Below are 14204 nucleotides of genomic sequence, written 5' to 3'. Positions count from 1 at the left end.
ATATGGTAGTCTGAACAAACAGATTGATGAGGGGTTGCGAGACGGGTTTAGTGAGTCAGAGCTTATCAGAACTGTACTTAAGATCACTAAACCTGGTGTGTTTAGAGAAATGTTAAGCAACAAGGATGATCTTACAGTAGAAGGGTTAAAGAGGTTTCTCCGTTCTCACATCAGAGACAAAAATGTTACTGAGCTTTATCAAGAGTTGAGCAATGCTAGACAGCATGACAAAGAGACCCCACAACAGTTTTTGTATAGAGTCATGGGTTTAAAGCAGAGGGTTCTCTTTGAGTCGCAACAACCTGCTGCAGGGTTTAGCTATGATGAAAAGCTAGTACAGGGAACATTCCTCCACACACTCTACCAAGGGTTCAATGAGAAGAACAGCCATGTCAGATGTGATTTAAAGCCTTTCCTCTCAAATATGCAGGTTAGTGATGACTTCCTTTTAGAGCAGATTACCAAAGCAACCAGTGAGGAGGAAGAGAGACTCAAACGTCAAGGTATACCAGCCAAAACCAGACCAGTGACTGCTAGTGCAGCTCAACATGATACTGAACAGACTAAACCTACGGCAGTTGACTCTGAATTACAGGCCCACCGTGCAGCTATTTCCGAGCTGACGGCACAAGTGTCCGCTTTGACTCAGCACATGGCTCAGATGGTGAAACCTGCTGAGAATGTGAGTCCTGGAGGCCCGACCCAAATGATGACTCGTTCCCAGCCACCAGTCACTGAATCCAAGGGTAGGTGCAATGACTGTGTCCAAAATGGCAACGTGAACTGTCCTCATTGCTTCATCTGCGGCCAGGCAGGACATCGGGCCATCGGCTGCCTGCAAAGGAAGACGTCGGGAAACGGGGGGGGGGGTCGTTGGAAAAGGGCAGCTGACGACCTTCAGCAGTGAGAGGCCCTCACCAGTAAAGGTCAAAACCACCGCACCAAACCCACCAGGTCAACAAACCTCACGAAAACGTGTAGCTCAGCTAGTAGGAGAGCGATGTATGGTCTCCTGTTATGTCAATGACATCCCTCTCCAAATGCTACTGGACACCGGAGCTCAGGTGACCATCGTGGGAAGAACATGGATTGAGAAAGAGTTACCCCATGTCAGAATCCAGCCATTCACATCCCTGCCTTTTGATCTCAAAGTATCAGCCGCAAATGATACAGAAGTTCCCTTGGATGGCTGGGCAGAAATTGACCTTCAGCTAGGTAGCATGAAGCATGGGTATGTGACAATCCGAGTGCCAGCAGTGATCAGTCAGAATTGTAACAATCCCCTACTAGGTAGCAATGTGATCGCAGAGATTATCATAGAGAACACAGAGCAGGGCAATAGAGTAGATGTTACAGCTATTCTTAAGGAAGCTTTGAGTGGTACTGAGAGTATAGTAGAGGCCATCATCTCCATTCTCCAGATAACAACCCATGAGAAAGCCCCACCCCAGTGTAGTGTGAGAGTTGGGAAGAAGGGCGTTGTTACTCCTGCAGGACAAATCAGAGAAGTGAGATGCAGAGTGAGGGGGTGGCCAGGTGGGGGGACAATGTTGTTTCAGCCGAGTTTAGACAGTAACTGCCCCGAGGGTTTAGAGCTGTTTCCCTCTCTTGTAGATGTGCCTAGTAGATCATCAAAATGCACCAAAGTCCCGATCCAGAACTCCACTAGACATGATATTTATTTAGCACAGAGAACAGCATTAGGGACCCTCGAGGAATTAATTGACGTAAAACCTGTCAGGTGTCCCACTTTGAGTCCTGAGCCCACCGCCCAAACCTGCTCTGCCCAAGTGAACTCAGATGAAGTCAACAACACAAGGAAAAGGGATGACACACACTCAAACACACAGACTACAGAGGAAAAATGGCCCCCACCAGTTGACTTGTCACACCTTGGAGAAAATGAACAGCAGATAGTCCGTGACATGCTCTTCCATGAGTCAAATGTGTTTGCCAAGAAGGATGCAGATATAGGTTGCATTCCAAACCTGCAACTGAAAATCCATCTGAAAGATGAAAGACCAGTTCAAAAGTCCTACAATGGCATCCCAAAGCCACTGTACAAGGAAGTTAAGGACTATGTGCAGAACCTGCTTGATCATGGATGGATCAGGAAGTCAACTTCACCGTACTCGTCTCCTGTGGTCTGCGTGAGAAAAAAAGACAAGAGCTTACGTCTGTGCGTGGACTTCCGTGGGCTCAACAGCAAAACCGTTCCTGATTGTCACCCACTCCCAAGGATTCAAGACCTACTGGATAACCTCGGAGGCTACTCATGGTTTTCCATACTCGACCAAGGCAGTGCCTACCATCAGGGCTTCGTTGAGGAGGGTTCCAGGCACCTGACAGCCTTTAGCATGCCTTGGGGGCTGTATGAGTGGCTCCGCCTTCCTTTTGGCCTCACCAATGCTCCGGCAGCATTTCAGCGATGTATGGAAGGAGTACTGGATGGTCTGAGGGACGAGTGCTGTTCTCCATACCTGGATGATGTACTCTGTTTCTCCAAAACATTTCAGGAGCATGTGCAGGATCTAAGAAGAGTACTGTGCCGGTTACGAGAGCATGGTGTTAAGTTACGCGCAAGTGAGATATGTTGGGCGTCTGGTGTCGAGTGAAGGTGTTCAGGTAGACCCAAAAGACCTAGAAGCAGTGCTTCAGCTGAAGGAGAGAGAGCCGAAGAACATCGGAGAAGTCCGTGCTCTGCTGGGATTCCTGGGATACTATCGACCCTTCATCCAGGATTTCTCCAGAATAGCGCGCCCTCTGTTCAAACTTCAAGAGAACCCTACAGAGTCCAGTGAGCAAACTGCCCAATCTAGGTTCGCCCAGGCTACACTGAAGGGCACCAAGGGTGGCCAGTTGCCATCTAAGACACCTGTCCAATGGACCCCTGAGCACAGTGCTGTGGTGTCTCACCTGGTTGACATGTTGACCAGTCCTCCCATCCTGGCTTACCCAGATTTCAATTTACCGTTCGTCTTACACACCGACGCATCCAATGAAGGCCTGGGAGCTGTGCTGTATCAGGAACATGGAAACAAGCTCCGGGTTATTGCATATGGATCAAGGTCACTCTCGCCTGCTGAAAAGAACTATCACCTCCATTCTAGCAAGCTTGAGTTCCTCGCCTTAATGTGGGCAATCTGTGATAAGTTTAGGGATTACTTGTACTACGCCCCCACATTTACTGTCTATACAGATAATAATCCCCTTACTTATGTCTTAACCACAGCTAAGTTGAACGCAGTCGGGCACCGCTGGGTGGGTGAGTTAGCTGACTTCCATTTCACGCTCAAGTACAGGCAAGGCAGGGTGAGCATCGATGCAGATACTCTGTCCCGGTATCCATTAAAACTCCAAGACCACATAAGGGAGTACACAGAGATCGTGCCCCCTGATATCATCTCTGCCATCTGGCAGGGGGAACATGCCAAAAGAGAGGCGTTCTAGTGATGACTTCCTGCCGACGAGCACGCCCATGTGCACTCCAGAGGATATCGGAGCAGCCCAGAAAAACGACGCTGCCATCTGGGAAGTGATATCCTTGAAAAGGAGGGGATGGAATCCGAATGAGCAAGACAAAAGACAAATGGGACCAGAAACAAGAAGACTAGTACATGAATGGAAGAAACTCCAACTGGACAAAGGGATTTTGTACAGACAGACAGGACAACATAAACAACCGGTCCTTCCCAATACACTCAAGTCAACAGTCCTGAAACATCTGCACAATGACATGGGGCATATCGGGGCTGATAAGGTCACCCACCTGGCAAGGCAGCGGTTTTATTGGCCATTCATGCAGCGAGAGATTGAAGATTACGTCATCCGCCGGTGTTCCTGTATCAAGCAGAAGCGGCCCACCATTCCAGAGAAAGCACCAATGGGCTCCATTACAACGAACGGTCCATTCGAGCTCATCTGTGTGGACTACCTCCACCTTGAACCAAGTCGAGGAGGCTACGAGTACATTTTAGTCCTCGTAGACCACTTCACGCGGTTCGCACAAGTCTGTTCGACAAAGGACAAGTCGGGAAAGACGGCGGTGGAGAAGATTTTCTATGACTTCATCCCACGTTTTGGTTTCCCTCAAAAGCTGCATCATGATCAAGGCAGGGAATTTGAGAACAAGCTCTTCTATCGACTCCAACAGCTGGTGGGGATCGCCCAATCTCGAACCACTCCCTACCACCCGCAGGGGAACCCTGTTGAGCGCCTGAACAGGACACTTCTCCAGATGCTCCGCACTCCACAGGAGGAAAAGAAAGCTTAGTGGAAAGATCATTTGCCAAACATCGTCCATGCCTACAATTGCACCCGGCATGAAGCAACATGTTACTCACCCTTCTATCCCCTGTTTGGAAGAGCGCCAAGGTTGCCTATTGATCTGCTCTTTGACCATGAACCGGAGCAGGAGATACAGACGCGAGAGAAGTACGCAGAGACATGGGCTTCTAGGATGCAGGAAGCATACAAGATCGCCTCGGAAAACAGCAAAAAGAGCTCAATGAAAGGAAAACATCACTACGATCGAGGTGTCAAAGGAGTTGTGCTTCAACCTGGGGATCATGTGCTTGTCAGAAACCTGTCAGAGAGAGGTGGCCCAGGCAAACTTCGTGCATATTGGGAGGATAAGGTTCACCGTGTGGTTGAAAGGCTTGAAGACGGACCTGTGTACCGAGTACAAACAGGGAACGGGACCCTCCGTACGCTTCACCGTAATCTCCTCCTACCAGTGAATGACTTGCCACTTGAACATGAACAGGACTGTCATGGAAAGTCAACGAGAAAACAAAGACCAAGACAGCTACAGGCAAACTACGGGGGGGGGGGGGGGGGCAGCAGACTCTAGTGAATCTGAGGATGAGGAAGAATTCTCATATAACCTCCGGCACTTGCCTGTGTACCGAAGGGAGACCATGACAGGTCCACCCCGTCAGGCTGAGTCTCACAGGGAGCTCAGAGCTGTAGCACCAGCATATCGGCCATGGCGTCAAGAGGCTGAAGTTGATGAGGGGTCACTAGACGAACCTCCAGAGCCATTACGAGTACCAACACCTGTGGTTGACATGCCTCCATCGATGGATGTTCTGGAGAAACCGGAGGACAATGATACCGGCGACCAAGGAACAGATGAGGAGCCTGGGATGATCATGGAGTCTGTTTCAGAGTCAGCGGGTGACGAGGAGCCAAGTCTGAGAAGGTCTGCCCGAGAAGTCAGACCCAAAGATATCCTCGTGTACGACCAGCTAGGGCAGCCCACTTACCAACCGTGGAGACTTGGAGCAAATGTCATACTGTCCTGTTTGCCATACTCCATTCCGACCTACCCAGTTATCCCTGAAATCTGTTACTAACCTACGCAAGCAGTGTGGACATGCTAGAGACGTGAGGGACACTGACTAAAGACGTTAGTTTTGTTCTAGATGTCAGGAGACATCTCTAAAAGCAGGGGAGAGTGTAGGGGATTGAAAATAGCCTCAATGAAAAGTTTATCTTAAAAACTATACCCCCCTATTTTTTAGACTTAGATCTAACTTAGATACGTGATTGCAATGCAGTAAGGGTGTTTCTCCACCAATCCAGTAGAGGGCGCTGTAGCGCTTCTGTGGATCCCCGGAGTCAAGCTACTCCCAGCTTCCTAACCAGCTCAGAATAAACTGGTTCGAGCTGGAGTGAACATGGACTCATGCGTTTCTCTTCTATGATCCACAGTTTATCTACCCAGCTCACCTCACCGGTCCACAGTACCCACTGTCTGTGGATCCTTGCTGCCGCCCAGATTCCCCTAGGTCTAGGCCGGTAACAACAACAGTATACCAACCAGCAATCTAAAAATCAAAATAATGCTTCCAAAAAACTCAGCATTCTATATCTACAAGTTACAACTGCAGCTACACCATTCTGCCACGTAATGGATAATTTCATAGCATACTTTACCACTTTGCTAGTAACGCTGTTATTTAGCTAGCATACTGAAATTAGTGCCTTAGCTCACTTGAATAAACACATTTTTACGGCGATTCACTTCACTTCAGTACCGACATTCACTACAATAGCTTCTGAATTAGTGTACGCATTGGATAACATGCGAATGATTATAAGTTGTGTGACGATTGGATGTTGTTACACGTTCTGCCCACTAGGTGGAACTAGCTGTTAGCACTTACCTGAGAGAACTATATAGTATTAGATGAAGAAGACACACTACGAATGCACACGGATGTAACTGAATGAGTTGTTAATAAATGAGTTAAGAGTGGAATAAAACAAACCTCATCCTTCTAAACCCGAACAGAGCATGGTACCAGGCGTAAACTGAGCAAGACGACATGCATTTGAAGCCACCGGAGAGTTTGAAACTAACGGGGAATGTCGATGAGAAGTGGCGCGCCTTCAAACAGCAGTTCAACCTGTACGTCGCGGCCATGGGACTGGAGACGAAGCCGGATGCTACAAAGGTAGCGGTGCTGCTAACAATAGCGGGGCCACAGGCCATAGACGTAATACGTTCGTGTTTGACAGCCCGGGTGGGGCCCTCCCTATAGTCAACGGGTCCTATAGTCCCCGGGTCCTATGTTCCCCGCTTTGTATGAGACCGGGGAATATCGGACCTTTTTGTATACAGAGGGCCCTATATTCCCCACTTTTTCCCAATAGGGTCCTATGTTCCCCGGGTGCCCTAGGGGAACATAGGACCCTTTTTATAAAGAAAGGTCCCATGTTCCCCGGTCAGCAGGTTTGACGCTGTTTGGCGCAAAAAGTGCATTTTCAATAGTGCATTATTTAGGGCAGATTATTAAGAAGACAATGAATCATGCGATTTCTATTTTTATATCACAAAAACGAATTCACAAAGTCCAGGTTGGATTAAGTATGTGGAAACTTTCGACACTAAACCAATTTCAACTTATTAGGCTATAGCCTATATTTGGGCGCATAACCCACCCCGGTAGTTCTCTGATATTTATGCGTGAAATGTGTCACTTATCGAGGAAAATGCGCCTCGCCGAGTAGGTGAGCTGGCTCGTCTGTGTCTGAATGTAATATAGTAAGCCTATGTTCCTTGGGCAATTGTACCCGGGTATAGCTCAGTCGGTAGAGCTCTCGCTTAGAAGTAGGCCTACTCGGTCGTCCTTGCTGTTTTCACATTTTTAGAATTGAAAAAGTGAGTGCGAGAGGATTTGACCAGCCTTGTCGACCAGACATGCGTTTTCCTTGGAGCCCCAATGCTGTTAAATGGGACTGTAGTCAGTTGAGGCTAAATATCTGAGTTTCATTACCAGCCAGTCAGACTAGCTTGGCCTAGTCAGAAATGCACGAACTGATGAAGCCTCTTGGATGAGCGGCGAAACGTCTTCACGGATATATAACCAAGTCCAGTTGCACTTGATTCAATTCCTTTGGATAGGGACTGTAGTCACTATGAGATTAGACACTGGGGCAAAAGCAAATCTCATAAGCATGTCGGATGTCAAAGAAATGAAAAATAAGCCACCCATGACGAGGAAAACGTCTGGACTGAAAGACTACAATGGGAAGCCAATCGAGTGTTTAGGCACATGCAAGCTGAGTGTCACAGTGAAAGGAAAAGTGCATCACTCTTCTCTGTCGTGAATGAAGGACGTGAATCACTTTTGGGTGATAAATCCTGTGAAGAGTTGGGGCTGGTGAAAAGAGTGTATCACCTCAGCACAGCCGTGAACACACCTAATGACACCGTTGACTCAATAGCACAGAATTTTGCAGATGTTTTCAGGGGTTTTGGTGCACTGCCCTTCACATCTAAAATCCAGCTGAAAGAAGGCGCACAGCTCATTGTGCATGCTGCACGCAGAGTTCCGGCACCACTGAGAGACTGCCTAAAGAGAGCTGGATAGAATGACCATGTTGGGTGTGATTAAAAAGGACGAGGAGCCTACAGATTGGGTCAATGCGATGGTAATCACAAAGAAAAAGAATGGAGAGTTGAGAATGTGCATGGACCCGAAAGATCTGAATGAGAACCTGAAACGTGAGCACTATCAAATACCCACACGGGAAGAAATCATCAGTGAAATGGCAGGTGCCCGTTACGTCATGAAGCTCGATGCATCACCAGGCTTCTGGCAGCTAAAACTGGACGAAAGCAGCACCAAGTATTGTACCTTTAACACGCCCTTCAGCAGATATTGCTTTCTCAGACTGCCTTTCGGAATAAAGTCAGCGCCTGAAATATTTCACCGAGCAATGGAACAGATCATCGAGGGCTTGGATGGAGTTTGAGTCTACATTGATGACATCATCATATGGGACACCACTGCCCAAGAACACAACGAGAGGCTGAACAGAGTGATGGAGCGCATACAAAAGTATGAACTGAAACTCAACCAGAGTAAATGTGAGTTTGGAGTTCAGGAAATCCTTTTCCTTGGAGACAAGCTCTCGGCTCAAGGCGTACAGCCCGACCAAGAGAAAATAAATGCAATACAGAACATGCCAAGGCCCAGGGAAAAGACAGGTGTGCTACGCTTCATGGGGATGGTCAACTTCATAGGCAAATTTATTCCCAAACTGACTGCAAAAACATCATGCATCCGTGAGCTCTTACACAAGGACGGTGAGTTTAAATGGACAGACAAACATGAGCATGAGTGGCAAAAGCTAAGAAACACACTGACCACTGCACCTGTGTTGACATTTTATAACCTCACAAAGAGGATGAAAGTGTCGACTGATGCCTCAAAAGACGGTATTGGTGCAGTTCTCCTCCAGGCTGAGGGCGAGCACTGGAAGCCAGTGGCTTATGCATCCAGAGCCATGACAAAATCTGAATGCTGATACGCCCAGATCGAAAAAGAATGCTTGGGACTGACTTATGGCTTAGAGCGGTTTCACAGCTATGTATATGGACTGCCATCTTTCACAGTAGAGACAGATCATCGGCCGTTGGTCGCTATCATCAAGAAGAATCTAAATGCGATGTCTCCACGGATTCAATGCTTGATGGTGAAGTTGCAGAGGTACGACTTCAAACTAGTTTACACTCCAGGAAAGCAACTGGTACTCGCCGACGCCCTCGCCAGAGCGCCTACAGGCAACGGTGTGAGTACAACAGATGAGGGTATTCAATGCCATGTGAGCATGGTGTCTGCTGCGCTGCCTGTGTCAGATGCAAAGTCAAGGCAGATAACAGAGGCAACAGCAAAGGACACAGAGCTGCAGCATGTAATTCGAAACATGGATGAGGGATGGCCAGTGGGTTCATTTTCACAGTTTTACCATGTCAGAAGTGAACATAGTATTGTGGATGGAATGTTGCTAAAAAAGGCCAGGATTGTCATTCCACAAGCTTTGAGAATGGACATACTACACAGGATACATGAAAGCCACCGCGGCATTGAAAAGTGCAAAAGAAAAGCGAGAGAGTCAGTCTTCTGGAATTAACAAAGACATCGATCAATGGTAAGCAAATGTGACACATACCAGAAACATAGAAACAAGCAGAGCAAAGAGCCTGTGGTGGTGGCTGATGTGCCAACAGTACCATGGCAAAAAGTGGGAATGGACTTGTTTCACCTCAGAGGTAAAGACTATTTAGTGGTAATTCTAACTTTCCTGAAATGGCATTATTAGCAAATATGTCCAATCTTCGCCAGGCATGGCATTCCGCACACTGTGGTGAGTGACAACGGCCCATGCTTTAGCAGCAGAGAATGGCAGAGGTTTGCAGAGCAATATGATTTCCAGCATGTGACGTCAAGTCCACACTATGCACAGTCGAATGGGCAAGCTGAAAAAGGAGTCCACATTCTCAAGCAACTCCTAAAGAAAGCAGCCAACAGTGACTCGGTCCATATTTGGCTCTACTCATTTACAGAGCATCGCGTCTCCAGTGCGGCCTATCACCTGCTGAGCTGCGGATGAAGAGGAAGATCCGCACGACCCTGCCGAGTCACCCAAACGACAAATTAAGGCAAAAGAAACCCTCAAAGCTGGAATACAAGCTGCGGCAGTGGAAAATGAAGTAAAATACATTCTATGACAGAACAGCCAAGCATCTTCCTTCACTGTCCAGCAATGACACAGTCAGAATTGGGGATGCTGATGGATGAAAGACAAAAGCGACGGTTCTTCAAGAGGCAGCTCCATAATCGTTCACGGTGAGAACTGACGACTGACAAATCCTCAGACGCAATCGTCGCAGTCTGTTAAAGACTCCACCAAAGACTGTCGGTGAGCTCAATGAAGCCCACAGTGAATCTCAGTCCATCCTCCTATGGACTGTAACACAGACACCAACACAAACACTCCAAGTGAACCTGGGTTGAGAAGGTCCACAAGAGAAATCAGAAAGCCTGATAGATTGAATTTATGAATAAAAGGAAATGCAAGCAAATCTAAAAAAAAAAAGAACAGAAAAAAAAGAAATATGATTAATTGTATATCGGTCAATGTTGTTAGAATTGTACATTGGTCAATGTTTTTAATGTGAAGAATTGCATATTGGTCAATGTTGTTAATGTGTTCTTGCAGGCCTTGGTGTTGATCTAAATTTATGTTTATGCAGGTTAATTCATGCTATGTATACTGCATATGTGCTTTGAGGTTATGTTAAATGAGAAATGGTTGATATAACTGACACTAGTGATTTGATAGTCTACCTCTGTTGCATTTTGCCTCAATGAAAGGGGGATGTGACGATTGGATGTTGTTACACGTTCTGCCCACTAGGTGGAACTAGCTGTTAGTACTTAAGAGAACTAGATAGAATTAGATGAAGACGTACTAAGAATGCACATGGCTGTAACTGAATTGAGTTGTTTAATAAATGAGTTAAGACTGGAATAAAACAAGCCCCATCATTCTAAACCCGAACATAACAGTGAGTTTCACAGTTTACGAACCTGAACAAACAAATGGAAGTCCGACACATGCTGATGTGTAGAATGTTCTGGCGCTCTCACGATTGCTACCTACTTAACCAGAACCAGAGACCTTCCATTTGTGGATGTAGTCTGCCATCTAGACGACTAACTGTGTAATAGCACCTAAACTAAGCTGTGCAGATCTAATTGTGAATAATCTAGTAAATCAGTAAACATAAGAAAGGACAACAAAAAATGAAATAGAGGGGTGTCTGTGTTTATAACCCAATATTTTCCAGTCCGGTGGCACGGTGGTTAGCACGGTCGCCTCGCAGCAAGAAGATCCTGGGTTCGAGCCCCGGGGTAGTCCATTCGTCCCGGTTCGTCCTCTGTTTGGAGTTTGCATGTTCTCCCCGTGTCTGTGTGGGTTTCCTCCAGGGGCTCCGTTTCCTCCCACAGTCCAAGGACATGTAAGTCAGGTGCATCGGCCATACTAAATTGTCCCTAGGGGTGTGTGTGTGTGTGTGTGTGTGTGTGTGTGTGTGTGTGTGTGTGTGTGTGTGTGTGTGTGTGTGTGTGCGCCCTGTGATGGCCTGGCGGCCTGTCCAGGGTGTCTCCCCGCCTGCCGCCCAGTGACTGCTGGAATAGGCTCCAGCGACCCTGAGAGCAGGATAAGCGGTTCAGATAATGGATGGAATATTCAGTCCATAAAATAAATGAATAAATGACACACGCACTGGCGTAGTCAAAGAGAGAAGTTGATCGTCTCTGTTTTCTCGCAACTTCCACACTGGTGACCCCGACATTTGTCTGCTGGACGTTGCCAGAGACAGCTCTTCATGAAAATGACGGCTAATGCAATTTCTCTCAAGATGTGGTTTTGGTGGCTTCTTCACAACGCGACCTCCAGCGCGCACTGAGGTGGTTTGCAGCTGAGTGTGAAATGCACATTCTCTCATTCAGGATTTGGAAATATTACAAGCTTTAACGTTTCAAAGCTTTTATAGTATTTTTCAAGTATCTCAGGGTCTTTTTCACAAGTGAGGGTAGGAGGATCAGCTGTGCTATAATAAATATTGGGTTTCAGTTCATGGTAAAAAAAAGAATTAAAATATTTTTTGCTACAGATAGAGGGGGCACCCAGAGTTGAACTGGGGACCTCTTGATCTGCAGTCAAATGCTCTGCCACTGAGCTATACCCCCTCTTTGTTCAGTCATTCAGAAGTGTAATATCAGCTCTGCTTTGTCTGGCTGAACTAACAGTCCATTGACGAGGAATAACTATCATACCCGGGGATTAACTTGCATAACCTATTCTGATGTTTTTATCCATCTTTTCTCAATGACCCAAAAATGATAGCTACCGATGTAAATGTTTTTTTTTAATGCAGTCAAAAGCTAACTCAGGCAAATGCAAATCTCTGTTGTTCAGTGATGTTACATCAGATCTTTTTTTTTTCATTGAAATATTGCTCTGAGTAGAATGTCCATCAAGATTAGAAGAAAGGGCCACTTTTGAAGGACATTCTGTCATACAGGACTTGGAAATAATACAAGCTGTAATGTTTCAAAGCTTTTGTAGCCATAGAAGAAAGCAAATTTAGCAGGTAGCAAGGTCTGAAAGTGTCTGTAAATGTAAATACAGCAGTAAGAACACACCGATGACTTTTTACATCCTTGCTGCCCTATTTCGGTCATAGTGTTTCTCTCTGCTAAGCAAAGGGGGCACCTAGAGTTAAACTGGGGACCTCTTGATCTGCAGTCAAAAGCTCTACCACTGAGCTATACCCCCTAAAGTTGTAATATACAGTGCATCCGGAAATTATTCACACCCCTTCACTTTTCCCACATTTTGTTATGTTACAGCCTTATTCCAAAATGGATTAAATTCCTTTTTTTCTCATCAATCTACACACAATGCCCCATAATGACAAAGCAAAAAAGGTTTTGTAGAATTTTTTGCAAATTTATTAAAAATAAAAAGCTGAAATATTGCATGTACGTAAGTATTCGCACCCTTTACTCAGTACTTGGTTGAGGCCCCCTTGGCAGCGATTACAGCCTCAAGTCTTCTTGGGTATGACTCTACAAGCTTGTCACACCTATATTTGGGGTATTTCTCCCGTTCTTCTCTGCAGATCCTCTCGAGCTCTGGAAGGTTAGATGGGGAGCGTCGCTGCACAGCTATTTTCAGGTCTTTCCAGAGATGTTCAATGGGGTTCAAGCCTGGGCTCTGGCTGGGCCACTCAAGGACATTCACAGACTTGTCCCAAAGCCACTCCGTTGTCTTGGCTGTGTGCTTAGGGTCGTTGTCATGTTGAAAGGTAAACCTTCGCCCCAGTCTGAGGTTCTGAGCGCTCTGGAGCAGGTTTTCATCAAGGATCTCTCTGTATTTTGCTCTATTCATCTTTCCCTCGATCCTGACTAGTCTCCCAGTTCCTGCCGCTGAAAAACATCCCCACAGCATGATGCTGCCACCACCATGCTTCACTGTAGGGATGGTATTAGCAAGGTGATGAGAGGTGCCTGGTTTCCTCCAGACGTGACGTTTGGCATTCAGGCCAAAGAGTTCAATCTTGGTTTCATCAGACCAGAGAATCTTGTTTCTCATGGTCTGAGAGTCCTTTAGGTGCTTTCTGGCAAACTCCAAGCGGGCTGTCATGTGCCTTTTACTGAGCAGAGGCTTCCGTCTGGCCACTCTACCATAAAGGCCCGATTGGTGGAGTGCTGCAGAGATGGTTGTCCTTCTGGAAGGTTCTGCCATCTCCACAGAGGAACACTGGAGCTCTGTCAGAGTGACCATCGGGTTCTTGGTCACCTCCCTGACCAAGGCCTTTCTCCCCCGATTGCACAGTTTGGCTGGGCAGCCAGCTCTAGGAAGAGTCCTGGTGGATCCAAACTTCTTCCATTTACGAATGATGGAGACCACTGTGCTCTTCGAGACCTTCAAAGCTGTAGAAAATTTTTTGTACCCTTCCCCAGATCTGTGCCTCGATACAATCCTGTCTCGGATGTCCACAGACAACTATTTTGACTTCCTGGCTTGGTTTCTGCTCTGACATGCACTGTCAACAGTGGGACCTTATATAGACAGGTGTGTGCCTTTCCAAATCATGTCCAATCAATTGAATTTACTAAAGGTGGACTCCAATCAAGATGTAGAAACATCTCAAGGATGATCGGTGGAAACAGGATGAACCTGAGCTCAATTTTGAGTGTCATAGCAAAGGGTGTGAATACTTATGTACATGCAATATTTAAGTTTTTTATTTTGAATAAATTTGCAAAAATTTCTACAAAACCTTTTTCACTTTGTCATTATGGGGTATTGTGTGTAGATTGATGAGGAAAAAAAAG

At 46.5% G+C, this 14204-nt stretch overlaps 2 non-coding genes across 2 annotated transcripts; both read right to left on the bottom strand.

Annotated features, from left to right (window-relative positions):
- Positions 1-11978: 11978 nt before the first annotated feature.
- Positions 11979-12050, bottom strand: trnac-gca (transfer RNA cysteine (anticodon GCA)). Its single transcript has one exon. It is a non-coding gene; the product is annotated as a tRNA-Cys (tRNA).
- Positions 12051-12567: 517 nt separating this feature from the next.
- On the bottom strand, positions 12568-12639 carry trnac-gca (transfer RNA cysteine (anticodon GCA)). The gene has a single exon. It is a non-coding gene; the product is annotated as a tRNA-Cys (tRNA).
- Between the last annotated feature and the right edge of the window lie 1565 nt (positions 12640-14204).

Source organism: Lampris incognitus, chromosome 10 (genome assembly GCF_029633865.1).
Source record: "Lampris incognitus isolate fLamInc1 chromosome 10, fLamInc1.hap2, whole genome shotgun sequence".
Lineage (NCBI taxonomy): Eukaryota > Metazoa > Chordata > Actinopteri > Lampriformes > Lampridae > Lampris > Lampris incognitus.
Note: the sequence above shows the minus strand (reverse complement) of the source record. Positions and strands in the feature narration are given on the sequence as shown.